Source organism: Neltuma alba, unplaced genomic scaffold, assembly GCF_004799145.2.
Source record: "Neltuma alba isolate B1F8T4 unplaced genomic scaffold, ASM479914v2 tig00013039_pilon, whole genome shotgun sequence".
NCBI lineage: Eukaryota > Viridiplantae > Streptophyta > Magnoliopsida > Fabales > Fabaceae > Neltuma > Neltuma alba.
Genome location: NW_021637385.1, coordinates 3014 through 24139, shown reverse-complemented (window position 1 = coordinate 24139; position 21126 = coordinate 3014). Strand labels below are relative to the sequence as shown.

General features: G+C 33.6%; 1 long non-coding RNA gene across 1 annotated transcript; it reads left to right on the top strand.

Annotated features, from left to right (window-relative positions):
- The first annotated feature begins 17016 nt into the window (after positions 1-17016).
- On the top strand, positions 17017-18062 carry LOC114733888 (uncharacterized). The gene is made up of 2 exons (XR_003739109.1): positions 17017-17275; positions 17853-18062. It is a non-coding gene; the product is annotated as an uncharacterized LOC114733888 (long non-coding RNA).
- The last annotated feature ends 3064 nt before the right edge of the window (positions 18063-21126 follow it).

Genomic DNA, 21126 nt, shown 5'->3' with positions numbered 1-21126 from the left:
TAATATAAGAATTAGATAATTAATTTATAAATATTAAAAAATTAATTAAGTTAGTTATTAGTAATAAAATGACCTTGTCTTTCTTAAAATATCATTATTAATCATGTGCATTGAAACTACCTTTTATTGGAGACTCCTTAACACACGTGCAATCATCATAAGAATTACTTGGAAGTAAAATGAATAAATATTAGAGGCAAAATTGATTAAAGTCTTATATTTAAAACTAAATTAAATCTCCAATTAGCTCTTATATTAAGCATCAAAGATAGTATTAATTACCTTAATTTGTTTTTCAAATTAACCTCCTAAGTTCAAAGTGTTAGACAGTAGCAATTGACACGTAGACTTCATCAACAACCACTTGCTTATTAATTAACTCATTATACATACTCATTTCCTTTAAATTTCCCACACTTTTCATCGACGAACATGGACACCTAGCTAGACTCGCCATATATGCATGTAAATACAGGTATCTGATTCATGGGTTTCACAGCAGACCGTAGCCATCTATTCATCAAATTATAAGCAATCTTTTGAAGAAGGAGAAGCTTAGCTTTGTGAAGGAAGGAACAGTATGAGCTCTCAACCACAGGGCTCCAATAATATAAGAAATGGCACATCAGTTCCTGATAATCAGGGTATCTTTAGCCCAAATCATGGAAATCAGGGAAACCCTACAGCATCTGGCACTCGGACGCAGGGCTCCAATATAAGAGATGGCACTTCATCCCTAATGGTCAAGATGTCAGGTCCCCCACTGGTCGAACACCATGACCCTCTTCATTTTATTTTCAGGTTCATATACATTTATTCCTTTCTTTATTCATATAAATCATTCTTTCCATTAGGAAAAACTGATGAGTTATGCGTTAATTTAAATTTTTTTTATCAAATTCTTGGTTTCAAATTCAAGACCTCCAAATCAAATCTTCATGATGAGCTTGCCATGAAGGCTGAATTTGATTCTTATTATTAGGTTCTTAATTTAATTTGAACATGACATATGAAGATGAACAGGTCCTTGACACACACAGTTTGCGTTGTAATAAATGAATTAACTTTCACATATTTGCCATATTATTAAAGAATTTTGTAGTATTTTAAGTGCCTATATAAACAGCTTTTTCAGATTCTCATCCTTCTTGTAATTAACCTTACTCCAAAGTGCGAAGAGATCCTAATTAAATCTTGTTTACATCCATACAAAGTCAACACACTAATAAATAAAGGGAATGTTGGGGTTCTTTTATGCAGATGATGTGGTGTTATTATTAGGCAAAGCTTGATCATTAATTTCAGGGTCTGGGGTATTAGTGAAGTTGATTAAGTTTTGTTGTTATTTTCAGTTGATGACAGCCCTGTACGTTCACATATATTATTATATCAATCCAATTAATTAAACTCTCGATCTGGTGATTGAATGACTCCACAAATCAGTCTATCTTCAGAATTTTGACCATAATAATATGCTGGAAATTAAAGCAGCAGTGATGAAGAAATTTGACCAACTATAAACTACTTTTGGCCTCCTGATTTCGGCAGTCAAACGAGCAAGAGGTTAGGATTAACCTTTCAGTGGATAGTTTTACTTTTCCAGATTTAGTTTAGCTCTTTGCACAATTTGTTTTTTGGATGATTGTGCAACTTACGGTCTAATTAAGTTCTTGTAGTCCTTAGTACTCTTAAGGTTAATTACGTTCGTTTCTTACAGGTACAAATGGAAATACCCAGCAAATAAAACCAAGATGGAGAAAGGTTATAGGTCTCAAAATCCATTTATCTTTGCGATCGACGAAGTGTGTGTCTTTAGTTAGTTTATTTTTCTGGGACTCCAATGCGCGTCCACCACCCAGAGTAGCTTTTCCAACAGCACTTGATCATCACGGTTCATTTCTTCTCCTTCTTCTTATTTTTTTTTTTAAATCATGGGACTTACTTTATCTTTTTTTACTTGCCTTAATTATAAAATTATATGTATGTATTTATATAGGGTCCCCGACCCATCTCATATCAAATTATATTTGCAAAGCAACATTTATCTTTCTGTAAAACCAAAACTTTTAGCTAGAAGAACAGTGAATGAATTTTTGAGAGTTTTATTTTTGGCTTTGGCTATTGGTGTTTGTAATATGATTTTTTTTTGGTACTAATAAAATGGTGTTTTGTTTTGGCTTAATGCAAAAAAAAACTAGATTAACGTTAAGCCTATGGATGCTAAGAAAGTTTGGGTAAAATACATGAAATCCTAACAGAAGAAGGGCTGATGATGTTATTTGTTTCTAGGTTGAGGGTAATTATCATTTATCACAATTATTTGCTCCATCTTGATCATTGCCTTCAGGGCATGGTTGTTGTTAAAGAGAAGGACTTTTTGGAAAGGTTTTGTGTATTTAGACTTTTTCTTTTAGCCTCTAGAAGGACGCCTCATATTACTGTAGGATGCAAAATGAGTCTTGGTACCCACTTTTCATCAACGAACATGGATACCTAGCTTGACTCACCATATATTCATATAAATATAGCTATATGATTCATGGGTTTCACAGCAAACCCTAGCTATCTGTTCATCAAATTATAAGCAATCTTTTGAAGAAGAAGAAGCAGCTTAGCTTTGTGAAGGAAGGAACAGTATGAGCTCTCGACCACAGGACTCCAATAATATAAGAATTGGCACATCAGCTCCTGATAATAAGGGTATCTTTAGCCCAAATCAGGGAAACCCTACAGCATCTGGCCCTCAGAACCAGGGCTCCAATATAAGAGATGGCACTTCAATCCCTAATCGTCAAGATGTCAGGTCCCCCACTGGTCGAACACCATGACTATCTTCATTTCAATTTCAGGTTCATATGCATTTATTCCTTTCTTTATTCATATAAATCATTCTTTCCATCAGGAAAAACTGATGAGTTATGCGTTAATTTAATTTTTTTGAATCAAATTCTTGGTTTCAAATTCAAGACCTCCAAATCAAATCTTCATGATGAGCTTGCCATGAAGGCTGAATTTGATTCTTATTATTAGGTTCTTAAATTTAATTTGAACATGACGTATGAAAAACAGGTCCTTGACACACACCCACAGTTTGCGTTGTAATAAATGAATTAACTTTCACATATTTGCTATATTAGTAATTTAAGTGCCTATATAAACAGCTTTTTAGATTCTCATCCTTCTTGTAATTAACCTTACTCCACAGTGCGAAGAGATCCTAATTAAATCTTCTTTATATTTGCTTATCTTAAATACTTTTAAGTATTTTTACGTAAGCCAAGACAAAACTTTCCTCGTATGCATCCCTATTATCTTTTATTTTGTAAATCAGCCATGTCTTGTAACAATGTTGTTATTCATCTTTTTAGTATTAATGTCTGCGTTCAATCTCATTCTGGTTTTTATTTTCATGCAGATGATCATCAAGTGCCGGTCTTGATAAAAGAATAAGGGAAGCAAAATATTATAGCGCAGTTCTTCATAATTATATAGGTAGCAAGAATAAGAATACTATGAAAAATATTATTCAACTTTTTTTTTTGGTTTTGTTTTGCGTCTAGAAATGATTTGTTGATCTTGTTGCTTCCCATAAATAATATACAAAGTCAAGTGTCTGAGTAGTTTCAACTTCGTGCATGTCTTCACTTTTGACATGTACTCTTAGAAGTAATTAACCACTGTTATTATATCATTAAAATTAATGAATGTGCTGCGTATTTAATTTAAATTTCGGTAAAATTCAAGAGATCAATTATTGTAAACAAGTGGTATGATATGACCTTAACCTTCAAATCCTAAATTATCAAAGCAAGAGTGCTTATTTGTTAAAATACGCAAAACAATAGTAAGCCACGTATGCAGATTAATTCCCCGAAAACTGTTTGGAAATTCATAGAAATATTATTAATATTAATGTTGGGTTGAAATTCACAATAAGCTCAACTCAAGTTTACTTGTCTGTACCACAATAATCCACGCGGTGTTTTCGTAAATCATTTACGAAATTAAAATATAACTTCCCCTGCAAATTTATATATCAACCACCCCTTCCTACATCTAAAAATCAACGTCCAGTACTTTTTCTTCGTAGTTTAAAATATACACTTTGAATAATATAAATAACATTCAGGCTGGTAAAATTAAAACCACTAATCGTTTTTTGTCAAAAGATAATCTTATCCATTATTAATATAGCTGATTTAATTTGTTGGGCTTTCCTTGTTTCACTAATTTGGCGGAGAGAAAGGGAAAATTTTTGCGTGTGCCTTATTAAATCCAAAAAGCGTTATTTTAAAATTCCAATGCTTCAAAGTGCCATTTTGTATCTTAACTTGGACCTGTGTCATTTTCCCTTTGCAAACATGTTTCATAATTCAAGATTTTAGTTGGCCTTGATTTAATTATTTTTTTTTGTTGATTGAAAAATGGAGTGTACGGTGCGCTATACATTTGTATGAAATTTAGTTGACCTTTGGCAACAACCAAGATTACACCTAAATTCTTAAATTTTTTTTTAAAAAAAAATAAATGAAGATACCTCGAATTTCAACAGAAGTTAATTAAGGTCATGCGTTTTTCAGTATTACGTTCGTATTTAATAAAAGAAGAGTTGAGAAAAGTGGAGGTTGATTCGATCCAACTAACTAGTATATTACTTAAATTTTACATTTAATTAACTTGAATATATATATATATATATAAGACGAAAAAATAAAGATAAAAAGAAAACACCCGTAAATTACACTTCCCTGTATGATTCAATATTCCACGGTACGGGAAGTTTGAAGTCATCACACATGGTGAAGATTTTATATGTTGAAAAGGAATTGGGACCCACACGATCAAGCTTTAATTAATCTGAATCGTCTAAGTCCAATGTTCAAACCTTTGTATTAGTTTTAATTCAGACATCGATCAAGCTGTTCATGTTAAGTCCTTTTTCACACATCAAAATATATAATGAAGAATTATGACGTTCCTAGAAATTTAGTTTTGCGTAGGAAGTCAATGTTGGACTACTTCACATGAAATGAGGTCTCTCAATATTCTCTGATCCAATAAAATGTAAGCAAAGTCTGAGCAAAGTTCAAGTTGAATTAAAAAGAGAAACAATTTCACCTCAAATGCAACGAAGCATCTTGCACTGCATAATTCGGCACAAAAGCGGAAAAAATGTAATAAAGAATTTAGAATCGAATAGCTAACAAAAAGAGTCGAAGACTGAAGTTCAATTTCATGTTAAACGGGAAAAAACTAATCAGCTCAATTCCTTGTTCATAGGAGATCATGAAAGCACTGGAGAAGGAAAATAAAATAGAACCCAAAAATAGAAAAGGAAGAAGGAAGCAAGAAGTCAATTATTTTAACAAACATGAATGAATATATGAAGAATGGATTGGCCAACTTAATCACAATGGAGAAGAAAAGTTGAGAGGTTTGGTAAAATATTCTTAAAAGGATTAGAGAGGGACGAAAGGGAATATAATTCAATTCGTTGTATTAACAGACCAAAACATAAGCAGTTTGATTAGAGACTTAATTAGGGTAGAATATTAATAACGTTCGTTTGTTACATATGATTCAATGTATGTGGTCCATACGTGAGGGCTGAAAAAATCGAACAAAAATGTGGGCGAATGCTATAAATTAATCAACGAAATTTCATTATGAATTGAACTATGATCTTATCTGTGTACACACACACACATATTGTGAATTTATCTAGTTGTCTGTATATGACTAACTTGCCATCTTCCTTGCCAATTTCCAATAAATTACATATATCTCATCAGGATACACGCAAATCTAATTCAAATTTATTCAACTATGGAATTTTTTTAAAAGCAGCTGAAATTTCACCTACGAATGAAATGAAGCATCTTGCGCTGCATATATGTGATCCGTCAAAAGAATGGAGAAATAATTTGGTACGAATTGCCAATAAACAGTGAAAGAATGAGGTTGAATTTCACATGTTGAACGAAAAAACCTAATTACGTGTTCAAAGGGAGAGAATAAAGCAGAATAATGGAGAAATTATATTATAATATAATTGATGACTGAAACTGAAAAATATTAAATGGGGTGCTACATGCACTTAACGAAAAGCTAATCAACATGAAACGAATCCCAACATGTAAATTTAAATATATGTATATATAGATGAGCATTTCGAGCATGAGATTAATTAATTATAGTATGATGTAAATATGATTCAAAAACTAACGTAATTCATAATGCATGTGGAGGTTTGTGGTTGAAGTGGTCAGACACGGTGGTGAAGAAGGTTCATCTCAAGACTCGCAATATTAACCTTAAGCACATATTGAGTTTCAAAGTTCAATTCCGAAACGTAAGTTCAGGGTGCTAGGCAGTAATTGATCATGTATTTGCATATAAATTTCCTCAACAATCACTTGGTTAATTACCTCATTATTCCCATTTCCTTAACTGAATACTTATATACACACACACACACACGCCTATCTGGTTCATGAGTTTCAGCACTGCAAACCCGAGCTAGCAATCTGATTATCAAATTACAAGCAATCTCTTGAAGAAGAAGAAGAAGATCAGGACCTTTAATTTGTGGGGGAAGGAGCAGTATGAGTTCTTCCAACATAAACACACAGACAACTATTAGCCCTGCCCCACCTGCCGGTGGCATTCAGACACAGGCTCCGTTCCCCTGTGGGTCATCGTTGACTCTTTTCAATTTCATTTTCAGATAATTCACACACACAACCACACACATATTTATTCCTTCTTTGTTCATATAAATCATCCTCTTAAGTGGGGAAAACTGATGAGTGATGTGTTATCTTTAGTATTTTTTATTAAGTTCTTGGTTTCAAATCCAAGCTCCAAATTAAATCTTTCATGAGTTTGCCTTGAAGGCTAAATTTTATGCTTGTTATTAGGTTCTTAGTTTAATTGAACATGACATATGAAAATGAATTTTCAAACGAGTTATTGACATATTTTTATTTAATTATTATGTTGTGGGTTCGATTCTTTGAGAAAGGCATCCCAATTAGATGGAGTCAATGAAACCTGAGAGGGCCAAACTAAAACATACGAAAACATGAAAAAGGACCCAACACAGCAGCAGAGGAGAGTTGGCAAGTGGCAAGAAGCTTCTTGGAACAGCAGCGTCTTGTTGGGACAAGGAAGAAGAAGAAACCGGAGAAAGTGTGAGCTCAGTGGAAACAGATCCACAGCGCATGTGATTTCTCCAGTGGAATGGAAATACGCGATATATATTTGACAATCTGACGGTGGAGAAAGCCAAAGGCAAGGCTCCCCTCGAAATGAGTGATTGAAGTGACCATCTTCCTTGATATTATATATATCCAAAGCCGACCAGTCCCATGCATGCACCCAACTCACCGGAATCGGCGCCTGCGTCCCTCTCTGTCATAAGCCACTTGGCTATTTCTACAAGTTAAATAAATAGATTTTTTTTAACAAAAAAATCACTTCACTTATGAATACATCATAGATATCAATAAAAATCTATAAGAAATTATTATACTATTTACATATTACTTCCGATCCTAATTATAAGACCTCGTTTAGACTGAAGGTAGTATAAAGCATGTGACATTTGCAATTATGCATCACTATGTTTCAATATGTAATGCGGCAGGGAGATTCATATATGGTCATATGTATCAATCAAATTTTAATTTGAAATCCTGAAAAGTAAATAATGTATCTAAAATAGTCTGAACATTTCGGTTGACCGGCCTTGTTGATATATAATCATCCCTCTTTTACACGCAGTGTTTTCAACAAGAAGAAGGAGAAGAAGAGACCAAATGGAATTGCTTGTATTAAAAGACCAAAAATAAGTACTCCTCCAGTCCTTAATATAGGACTGACAAACTCAATTATTTTTATATATTTTGGTATCTTTTATATGAGTTTTGTCAGCTTAATTGGTCCCTTTTTGTCTTAATTGATTTATTTTATTTTATTTTGAATTATTATTTTATAGGAGCAAAATTGTCATATTTTGATTTAATTGTGACTAATTGATTTTTGAGGACAATTAATGCTACCTTATCCTTGAATTTTGCTTGCAGGTTCTAGGAAGATTTAAAAATTAAAAAAAAAGGAAAAGAAAAGAAAAATAAAATTAAAAAAAAAATAATAATAATAGGTGGGGCAAAACGTTGCGTTTTGCCCCCCCTAATAATCCAATATTCATCATCACCAGATCGCTGAGGGAGAAGACGTGGGCGGCGTGAATAATACCCCACTACACCTATTATTCAAAAACCAACGGGCGATACGAAAGGGAGCGGAGGCGCGGCTGAAACGAAAAACGGGAGAGAACAAAACCGGAGAGCAAGCTGGGCGCGGGGAAGCTGAACACCAGAACACCAGCGAGCACGAGTCGACGGCGCCTGCGTTCTTCCATGGAATCCTGTAGCAAAATACTGATTGTGGCATTTCTTATGGCAACCCATGGCTAGAGCTTAATAATCCTCTAATTCAACAGCAATGGCAGGAGCTTAGATTATCAAGGGGGAGTTTTAGTTACTTTAATTTCCTGTCTAATAATTGTTTAACAATTCCTAGGTCTTAGGATAGTTATTCTGATTATTAGGAAAATTTTGTATCGTTAAATCTGATTATCTGTGGAGATTTTTGTGGCTGGATTACTGTTTAGCATTTGACATTGGGCTGTTTATAGCTTTGATTTCAATTATGATGTTGTGGTTATGACATTTATATTGATTTTGGAGTTAATATATTGTGATTTTCTAAGGTGGCTTAGAATTTTGGATCATATTGTCTCTTGCTAGCTTTAATTCTGATATTTTGGATTTAAGAGTTCTAATTAAGCATTGGTTTTTGGCATCCTTAATCCCATTTTACTATTCTGGTTGTAGTTAGTAAGTTGGGATTTTAGGAAAATATTTTGTGGCAACTCGAGGTGGCTCGGTTGTTGGATTAAAAGCTTAATTATAATTCTTAATTCATTGTTTTTAACTCCCACATCTTTTAGAGTGATGATTGCCTACATTGTTGAATTAGAGGATTGATTATCATTAGTGTTATTTGTGTGTCTCATTTTCATTCCTTTCATCTTCAGTTATTTCAATCATCTTTTATATAAAAGAAAATAACAAAAAAAAAGTATTTTAATTTCAACTTAATTCAAGGCATTTAGTTAGCAATTTTTCAAACTCAAATCAAAAATCCTTTTTATAGTTTAGGTTACTTGCATTTATTTACTAGGATTTAATTTCGTTTTCGGCTCCTCAAAGTGAATACGACCCGGATTGTGTACTATATTGCATTAATTCGGTTAATTTTTGGAGTAACCCCAAAGCGACAATTAAGGGAAGTTCAACTTCAAGGACCCAATTCTTAAATTGGTTTTGGTCCTAAATATAAGACCAATTTCTCATATTTATCAATTTTCTCTAAATTACCCCTATGGATACTCCCTCAACCATAATCAAGTAGAAAAGGGAGAGGGGGTATTAAGAAAGATGATTATGGTGTTTTAGGAAAAATATGTCACTTTTCTTAGAATTAACTAACTTACCTAACTTCCTTAATCTAATCAAATTAGTTAAATGGGTCTTATATTAAGGACCGGAGGAGTATTTTGAAGAAGAGGAAGAAGAGACCAAATGGAATTGCTCGTATTAAAAGACCAAAACACAAGTATTTTGATTAGACGCTTGTTAATAACAAGGCTTGTTGGTTACAACATGCCTAAACATGGTTCAATTAATGGGTCCGGTCCTCACGTGAAGGTTGAAAAGGTAGTCAAAGTGGGTGAAGCCGACTCATGTTCGTTGGATTGTCACACACACACACACACACACACACACACACACACACACACACACACACACACACACACACACACACACACACACATTCCCAATCAAACGCTGCGTTTTCAAAGTTGAATTCCAACGTTCCCAGTGTTTGCGGAGAGAGGATTCGTGCGTGATCGTGAATTTCCTCGACAATCTCTTGGTCACTTTGCCACCAGTTTCCTTGTTGAACATGTTACCACCACTTTATCTAATATTTTCTTTCAACAAAATATCCATCGTAAATAATAAAAATTAATCTTCTTTAAAATACGAAAAATAAAAGACGAATCTCCAAACTACCATCCCCCTTATATTTTTATTTAATTATTATGTTGTGGGTTGGATTATTTGAGAAAGGCATCCCAATTAGATGGAGCCAATGAAACCTGAGAGGGCCAAACTAAAACATACGAAAACATGCAAAAGGAACCAACACAGCAGCAGAGGAGAGTTGGCAAGTGGCAAGAAGCTTCTTGGAACAGCAGCGTCTTGTTGGGACAAGGAAGAAGAAGAAACCGGAGAAAGTGTCAGCTCAGTAGGAACAGATCCATAGCGAATGTGATTTCTCCAGTGGAATGGAAATACGCAATATATATTTGACAACCTGACGGTGGAGAAAGCCAAAGGCAAGGCTTCCATCGAAATGAGTGATTGAAGCGACCATCTTCCTTGATATTATATATATCCAAAGCCAACCAGTCCCATGCATGCACCCAACTCACCGGAATCTGCGCCTGCGTCCCTCTTTGTCATAAGCCCCTTGGCTATTTCTACAAGTTAAATAAATAGATTTTTTTTTAACAAAAAAATCACTTCACTTTATGAATACATCATAGATATCAATAAAAATCTATAAGAAATTATTATACTATTTACGTATTACTTTTGATCCTAATTATAAGACCTCGTTTAGACTGAAGGTAGTATAAAGCATGTGACATTTGCAATTATGCATCACTATGTTTCAATATGTAATGCGGCAGGGAGATTCATACATGGTCATATGTATCAATCAAATTTTAATTTGAAATCCTGAAAAGTAAATAATGTATTTAAAATAGTCTGAACATTTCGGTTGACCGGCCTTGTTAGGCACCGTTTGGATGCACTTGCAAACCATGGTTTGGAAGCCCAAACCATGGTTTGCACAAAATGCTATCCAAACACCCCCTCAAAAACCAAAACCATGGTTTTGGAAAAAAACAAAAATTTTTTGCTTTAGGAGAAAAAAGGGAGAGTGTGAGAGCTTATAGGATATGTATCTTGTTATTTTTTTTATAAACATATTTAATCTTATATTCTATAAATATATATACATATTAATTATTCATTAATTATATTATCTTATGTATTATTAATTATGTTAATAAAAAATATATTATTAACAATTTTATTCCTCTAAATTAAAATATATCATAAAATCTATTTTTTCTGTAATTATCATATTAACTTATTTCTTTTTTTTAGTAATTTGTATATATAAAAAGTGCTTCTGATAACAACTATCCAAACACTCTCACTTCTCAAAATCACTTTTTCATAAAATCTATTCTTTCCAGAATCTATTCTTCCCAGAATTTATTCTCCAGAATTATTTTTCCAAACCACAGTTTAGTTTCATCCAAACACACCCTTAATATATAATCATCCCTCTTTTACACACAGTGTTTTCAACAAGAAGAAGGAGAAGAAGAGATCAAATGGAATTGCTTGTATTAAAAGACCAAAACATAAGTATTTTGAAGAAGAGGAAGAAGAGACCAAATGGAATTGCTCGTATTAAAAGACCAAAACACAAGTATTTTGATTAGACGCTTGTTAATAACAAGGCTTGTTGGTTACAACATGCCTAAACATGGTTCAATTAATGGGTCCGGTCCGTACGTGAAGGTTGAAACTTAAGCATGGTTCAATTAATGGGTCCGGTCCTCACGTGAAGGTTGAAAAGGTAGTCAAAGTGGGTGAAGCCGACTCATGTTCGTCGGATTGTCACACACACACACACACACACACATTCCCAATCAAACGCTGCGTTTTCAAAGTTGAATTCCAACGTTGCCAATGTTTGCGGAGAGAGGATTCGTGCGTGATCGTGAATTTCCTCGACAATCTCTTGGTCACTTTGCCACCAGTTTCCTTGTTGAACATGTTACCACCACTTTATCTAATATTTTCTTTCAACAAAATATTCATCGTAAATAATAAAAATTAATCTTCTTTAAAATACGAAAAATAAAAGACGAATCTCCAAACTACCATCCCCCCTTATTTTTGTATGATTTATGTAAATAACTTAAAAACTATGGATAGATATATAACAACGTTCAATTAGCAAGGGGGATAGAGATTTTGGAAATAAATATGAAGTTTGTGTAATGCAAATTTCTAGTTTTCAATCTCCAATCCTTCCTATTGCTCAGTTTTAACTTTTCTCATCCCATTTATAGTCTGAACATTTCGGTTGACCAATATAATTATTTATTGGTTAGCTTTCCGAGTGAAGGCGAGGCCTTGTTTACACATGGCTTCAGTTTATTATCATAATACCGTATATATGAAGTCGAAGAAGACTACTAATCTCAATCGCCTTTTCGAAAAGTTCACTTCCAACGTAAGTTTAGACAGTAATTAACATATACACACGTAAGATGGTCCATTTTCCTTACCAATGCGATTCTGTGTAATGCGCATAATCCCGTGCGGTTGGTTAATTTGATTTGATTATATTTTGGTGGTCGGCAAATCGTAAAGGAAATGAGAAATAAATAAAAGAAAAATGAAGAAAAAGTGAAGTCTGTATATCCCTATAGCGGACAACATAATCTGCATCTGCCCTTCCCTTTCTCCCTCACCAAGCTCCATCATATTATATTCAAAGCAAATTAAACCCTATCGCCCTCTCTCTTTCATAGATCTAAAGGAAAAGAATGAATCTTCTCCTGGGAATAATTAAATCATCAGAGCGATTGCTCTTATCTATTACTTAGAGAGGGGTCATTTTCAGTTTGTTCAATGGAGTAAAGAGGGTAGCCATAACTTTGCGTCCCAAACTGACCTTCTTCATAGCCCATCTCTGTCTCTCCCTCTCTATAAAAGCACACAATCCTCATCAAATTAAATCCTATATCCCTCTCCCTTCTCATCACTCTCTCCAGCAGCATTATGAGTTCTTCTCAGCCCCGTAATCCTCCAGGACCTCCAGGGACTCAAATCCCTGATGCCATGGCTATTTCCTCCAAATCAAGGCCACCTCCTCCGACTCAGAACCCTCCGAGACCTCCAGGCCCTTCCATCCCTGGTCCCCGGGACATCTTCTCCACCACACCAAGGCCAACTCCTCCGACTCAGAACCCTCCGAGACCTCCAGGCCCTTCCATCCCTGGTCCCCGGGACATCTTCTCCACCACACCAAGGCCACCTCCTCCGACTCAGAACCCTCCGAGACCTCCAGGCCCTTCCATCCCTGGTCCCCAGGACATCTTCTCCACCACATCAAGGCCAACTCCTCCGTGAGCCTCATTTCATTATCAGGTAATTCATATCTACTCCTATTTTAATAGTCTTGTCTTCCATTCTGGAGACTTTAATCTGCTTAGGTTATTAATAAAGGCACTGAGGGCTATAAGCCGCTTCTTCCATTCCCTCCTCCTCCCAACAACAAAAGACATAGTCCACCTCAGCTTCTCTCATCTTTTACTCTCATCTCAACCATAAGACATACATCGTTATATACTACCTCCGGTACTTAATATAACACCCTGTTTAATTTTTATTTTGGTCCAAAATATATGATCCTAATCCACTTTGTTTCTCATATTTACTCAATTTTTTTCAAGATAATTCTTCTAATAATTATAGTTCTAGTTAATACAGTTGATTAATAAGGATATTTTAAGAAAGACAATACCTATTTAGGACAAATAACTAACTCAACTTACTTTCTTAATCTTCTCAAATTAGTCAACTGGCTCTTATAATTAAGACCGGAAGTAGTACTTTACTGTGAGGTTAAGTGCTCCGTACCTGCACTAGCGCTTAGCTTGAGGACAGGGGTAAGCTGTAGGTATATATATTTTGTGTCCAAATTATTAACCACCCTGACCACTACCAATCCTTTTAGCATCCAAAAACTCCACCCAAACAAATCCATCCTTTCTTGTCAGGTTCATTACTCTTGCTTTTTCTTTTTTCATTTACCATTGAAAATAGTACCCTACATGTGAATAATATGAGTAAAAATTAATCAGTCAAATACCGACACCGTAGCAAATACGCCATCCTCACACTCTCATCTCTATCACTTCTTTAGGAAGTCCCACTCCAATCCCAACCACCCATAACACCTTTTACAAGAGACCATGATCCCTTTTTTCATACACTTATCAGTCTCATTACACTCTTGCGTTTTCTTCTAATATAACATATATACCCCTCTTCACTGGAAAGACATGGCTTCAATGGTATTTTTCGACATATGAGTTCCGACGAGCCTCTTTTAAGTACTCGGTATTACCTTTTGTGGTCAAAATATATTAGAGAATTTAACTGAAGACAAGAACCATTTTTATTTCTCATCCGTTTTATTAAATAATGGCAATCTCTTTATTAGATTGTATGCTCATTCCCAATTTCATTTTGATGCAGATTGTGGTCGGTAAAGTTCCACAGATATTGAAGTGAAATGGCTTCGTTAGGAGGAATGCAAGCGTGCGTGCGTGTATGTGGGGCAATAATGTTATATTCAAGCTAGCAGAGATGAAACATCATGTGTTTTGCGTCTGGGCTTGACTTAATTTGTTGTCCTTGTTTAATTTGGTTCCATAAACATAAAGATAATTATTAGCCTCTGGGTTCCGTATTTTGAATATCTATCGCCTAGTTCTAGATATTGAACGCATTATTTATGACTTCAATATATACTGAGAGAAGCTAAGGAGACCTTCACTTAAGTCTTAAGAACATGACTCAAAAAACTACAGGGTCTTTTAGCTTGTGGTTGTATGTTTACTGCTAATTACATATTGGTGTCCGAATTCTAGATGCTTTATTTCTGCGCATATTCCTTTGTGTTTGAATCATTATATTTCAAGTTGAAGTGTTTAAAACATAAAAGGGCACAAGGGCTACTTTTATGCAGAAAATGACAAATTTATCAAAATTACTCTTACATATTGCAAACTGAAAGGATGATTTTAAATCTTCATCAATCACGATGTATCATCAAATAGTCAACACGTTACGTTGCGCCGTTCTTGTGCGGCTAGCGAGCATCGATGGAAAATTCCCGTAATTTTTATTTGCAAGAAAAGGGGTATCTTTAGCATACTGGTGTAACACGTTGATAAATAACACACAAAATAAACTTTTCAAAATTTTCTGGTAAGTTAAAGCAGCCAAAATTAATTTTCCCCCCCCCCTGTATTTAAACAACCAAAATGGCACATAAAATAAACCACACATAAAAGTAAAACAGATTCCTGGATAAAAAAAAAATAGCCCAAATCATTTCTTGAATATGAAGCTGGCCCTAATGAAATAACCCAAAACAGAGCACAATCCCAAATAAAATCCAGTAAGCCCAAAATAGTTTCGCCAGGAAGCTAAAAGAAATTGCAACAAACCCAGAACACGATATCAGAAATAACTCCAAGTGAACCTTCCACTTTGGTGCATGAAATGATATCAGAAATTAAGAATTAATTTCCTGGAAGAATAATAGGTTAATAGAAAGCCCATCATATTACCTCTTATAAATCATGCATAAAAATGCCAGAAACAGACGAAAGAATAAAAGTCCGATGGTCAAAACTTGGCGGGAAAAAGTCCCAGAGAGATCGCAAATGGATTTCCAAGGAACAAAAGATATCAATTTCGGCCCAAAAGTTGAGCCCACAATGCCACTGCTAACGTGAATCGGTCGAAAGAAGAAAAGGCCGGTTCTGGAAAGAAAATGAAAACCAGAAAATAAAAACTCCCAAAGCCCAAAGTAATGAATATGATGAGCTAACATTGCCTAAATTAGCTAACGGAATTTCATTACGATAGTTAATTAAACTTTGGCCTTATCTGCATCCATATATTATGCGTTGTAAATATTTCACCGACGAAGTGTTTTGCAATTAATTTCAGCTTAGCGCAAAGTGTTGAATAGTTGTCTATATTTGAATATCTTGCCAATTTCAGTATATACGCAAACCTAATTCAAATTCATTCAACTTTCAAACAGAAAAAATAATTTTGTAATGACGTTGTTGGTTTCAGTTACGTTGTTGGTTTCAGTTAAGTATCATAATCTATGCATTCGCCATGGAACTTGATTTTTTTTTAGAGGAAAAAAACCAGGTTAAATTTCACCTAGAAATGCAACGAATCCATCTTGTGCGGCATATAAAATTCAATAATCATTACCAGGAAAATTTGAGAGAAATTTTGTGTAAATTGCCAATAAAAGAGTCGCAGGTTAAGCTAGAATTTCACGTCGACATAAAGAAACTTGTTCCGTGTTCATGCGAGAGATCAATAGAGGCAAAATTAAAACGGAAGAAAGAAATCAATTTTGTTAAAATATGAACAAAAATTGATCAGTCCAACTGAAAAATGTTTAATGGGATACCGCATGCACTAAACCAGAATGTTATAAAACTACCTTTGATCTTTAATGTAAGAATTAGATAATTAACTTATGAATATTAAAAAATTAATTAAGTTAATTATTAGTAATAAAATGATATTGTCTTTCCTGAAATATCCTTATCAATCATGTTAGAGACTCTTTAACAAGTGCAATTACCATATAAATTATTTGGAAATAAAATGAATAAATATTAGAGACAAAATTGATTGAGATCTTATATTTAAAACTAAATTAAATCTCCAACTAGCTCTTATATCAAGAATCAAAGTTAGTATATTAATGACCTTACTTTGTTTTTCAAATTAGCCTCCGTAAGTTTCAAAGCGTTAGACAGTAGTAATTGACACGTAGACTTCCTCAACAATCACTTGATTATTAATTACCTCATCATATATACCCATTTCCTTTAATTTTCCCACACTTTTCATCAACAAACATGGATACCTAGCTTGACTCGCCATATATGCATATAAATCCAGGTATCTGATGGGTTTCACAGCAAACCCTAGCCATTTGCTCATCAAATTATAAGCAATTTTTTGAAGAAGAAGAAGCAGCTTAGCTTTGTGAAGGAAGGAGTAGTATGAGCTCTCGACCACAGGACTCCAATAATATAAGAAATGGCACATCAGTTCCTGATAATAAGGGTATCTTCAGCCCAAATCAGGGAAACCCTACAGCATCTGGCACTCAGACTCAGGGCTCCAACATAAGAGGCGGCACTTCAATCCCTAAGGGTCAAGATGTCAGGTCCCCCCCTGGTCGAGCACCATGACTCTCTTCATTTCATTTTCAGGTTCATCTACATTTATTCCTTTCCTTATTCATATAAATCATTCTTTCCATTAGGAAAAACTGATGAATTATGCGTTCATTTAATTTTTTGAATCAATTCTTGGTTTCAAATTCAAGACCTCCAAATCAAATCTTCATGATGAGCTTGCCATGAAGGCTAAATTTGATTCTTATTATTAGGTTCTTAAATTTAATTTGAACATGACGTATGAAAAATAGGTCCTTCACACACACAGAGTTTGCGTTGTAATAAATGAATTAACTTTCACATATCCGTATATTATTAAAGAATTTTGTAGTAATTTAAGTGCCTATATAAACAGCCTTTTTGGATTCACATCCTTCTTCTAATTAACCTTACTCCAAAGTGCGAAGAGATCCTAATTAAATCTTGTTTATATCTGATTATCTTAAATACTTATAAGTATTTTTATGTAAGTTGAGACAAAACTTTGCTCATATGGATACTTATTACCTTTTATTTCATAAATCAGCCATGTCTTGTAACAATGTTGTTATTCATCTTTTTAGTATTAATGTCTGCCTTCAATCTCATTCTGGTTTTTATTTTCTTGCAGATGATCATCAAGTGCCGGTCTTGATAAAAGAATAAGGGAAGCAAAATATTATAGCGCAGTTCTATCGTAATTACATAGCTAGGAAGAATAAGAATACTATTAGAAATATTATTCAACTTTTTTTTTTTGGTTTTGTTTTGCGTCTAGAAATGATTTGTTGTTCTTGTTGCTTCCCATAAATAATATACAAAGTCAAGTGTCTGAGTAGTTTCACCTTCGTGCATGTCTTCACTCTTGACATGTACTCTTAGAAGTAACTAACCATTGCTATTACATTATTAAAATTAATGAATGTGCTGCGTAATTTAATTTAAATTTCGGTAAAATTCAAGAGATAAATTATTGTAAACAAGTGGCATGATATGACCTTAATCTTCAAATCCCAAATTATCAAAACAAGAATGCTTATTTGTTAAAATACGCATAACAATAGTAAGCCACATATGTAGATTAATTCCGCACGCTGTGTTTTCATAAATCATTTAAGAAATTAAAATATAATTTCCTCTGCAAATTTATATATCAACCACCCCTTCCTACATCTAAAAATCGATGTCCATTATTAATATAGGTGATTTAATTTGTTGGGCTTTCCTTGTTTCACCAATTTGGCGGAGAGAAAGGGAAAATTTTTGCGTGTGCATTATTGGATCCAAAATGCGTTATTTTAAAATTCCAATGCTTCAAAGTGCCATTTTGTATCCTAACTTGGACCTATATGTCATTTTCCCCTTGCAAACATGTTTCATAATTCAAGATTTTAGTTGGCCTTGATTTTTTTTTTTGTTGATTGAAAAATGGAGTACGGTACGCTATACATTTGTATGAAATCTAGTTGACCTTTGGCAACGACCAAGATTACACCTAAATTCTTAAATTTTTTTTAAAAAAATAAATGAAGATACCTTGAATTTCAACAGAAGTTAATTAAGGTCATGCGTTTTTCAGTACTATGTTCGTATTTAATGAAAGAAGAGTTGAGAAAAGTGTAGGTTGATTAGATCCAACTAACTAGTATATTACTTAAATTTTACATTTAATTAACTTGAATATATATATAAGACGAAAAAATAAAGATAAAAAGAAAACACCCGTAAATTACACTTCCCTGTATGATTCAATATTCCACGGTCCGGGAAGTTTGAAGTCATCACACATGGTGAAGATTTTATATGTTGAACAAGAATTGGGACCCACACGATCAAGCTTTAATTAATCTGAATCGTCTATGTTCAATGTTCAAACCTTTGTATTCGTTTTAATTCAGACATCGATCAAGCTGTTCATATCATGCTCCATTTATTTAATAATTAACCCTTCTTGTGAAAACATTAGTCCTTTTTCATACATGAAAATATATAATGAAGAATTATGACGTTCCTAGAAATTTAGTTATGCGTGGGAAGTCAATATTGGACTACTTCACATGAAATGAGGCCTCTCAATATTCTCCGATCCAATGGTTGAGAAGAGAGTTGATAAATGGACAATATAAACATAATAGCCGGAATTTATTATTATAATCAGATTATTACTGCACTATTGCCTATTTATGATGTTACTAACACATGTATTTGGTTCAAAGTTACGTTCAGCAAAGTCTTTCATGGAAGAAGAATGGGTTCAATTGAGAATATGTTTCACATTAGGAAAACCTAATTTGGACCACTTTCTTTATTATTTGCAAGTAATTGTAACATCAGGTAATTAATATTTCGTTACCATATCAGCATTACGTCACATCAAATTAAATTCAATGTTTGGAAAGTGTGAAGGTTGATTTAAATAACAAAATTATATACTCCAATTTTAAAATATACTCATTTAGGTTTTAATGTAGGATCTAATTGGAAAATTAATACTAGTCTTATATACCTATTTCACATGTTTATCAATTTTTTTTAAACAAGCTTCCTTAATAGTTGGGAAATGTTTAGGAGGCTACTAAATTACTAATATATGAATCCAAGTTTTCTTTACCTTTGAACAAATTACTAGCATTAACAGAGATAGGTCTAATAGAAGAAACTAGTTTCTCATAATATGAAGAATCAAAGTGTGATTTTTACTGAGAGAAGTGCCCATATTTAATGCTTTGAACATGATTGCTTCCTATATGATATATGTGCCTAGGAAAAAAAATCGTAAACGATTCCCCAATAAAATGTAAGCAAAGTCTGAGCAAAGTTCAAGTTGAATTAAAAAGAAAAACAGCATAAATTTCACCTCAAATGGAACGAAGCATCTTGCACGGCATAATTCGGCACGAAAGGGGAAAAATGTAGTAAATTTAGAATTGAATAGCTAACAAAAAGAGTCAAAGACTGAAGTTCAATTTCATGTTAAACGGGAAAAAACTAATTAGGTCAATTCTATGTTCATGGGAGATCATGAAAGCACTGGAGAAGAAAAATAAAATAGAACCTAGAAATAAAAAAGGAAGAAGGAAGCAAGAAGTCAATTATTTTAAAAACATGAATGAATATATGAAGAATGGATGGGCCAACTTAATCAGAATTGAGAAGAAAAGTTCAGAGGTTTGGTAAAATATTCTTAAAAGGATTAGAGAGAGACGAAAGGGAATATAATTCAATTCGTTGTATTAATAGACCAAAACATGAGCAGTTTGATTAGAGACTTAATTATGGTAAGATATTAATTAATAACGTAGGTTTGTTACATATGATTCAATGTGTGTGTTCCATAAATGAGGGCTGAAAAAATCGAATAAAAATGCGGGCAAAATTCGAATGCTATAAAACAATTTATATATTTTTTGCCAACGCTATAAAACAATATCAGGAGATAGGCCAGCAATATCTCGTAATTTATTAAAGAAAATGCGCGTAAATCCTCTTCTGATATATAGTGCGAGATAAATTTTCTTGCCGTGCCCATATTGATGCCTTTAATTATAAAGATTTTTCATTGAATTAAGTAAATTAATCAATGAAATTTCATTATGAATTGAACTTTGATCTTATCAGTGTACACACACACACACATATATATTGTGAATATATATCGTTTGTCCGTATATGAATAGCTTGCCATCTTCCTTGCCAATTTCCAATAAGTTACATATATCTCATCAGTATGCACGCAAATCTAATTTAAATTTATTCAACTATTGAATTTTTCAAAAACAGCTGAAATTTCACCCATGAATGAAATGAAGCGTCTTGCGCTGCATATATGTGATCCCACAAAAGAATTGAGAAATAATTTGGTATAAATTGCCAATAAACAGTCAAAGAATGAGGTTGAATTTCAC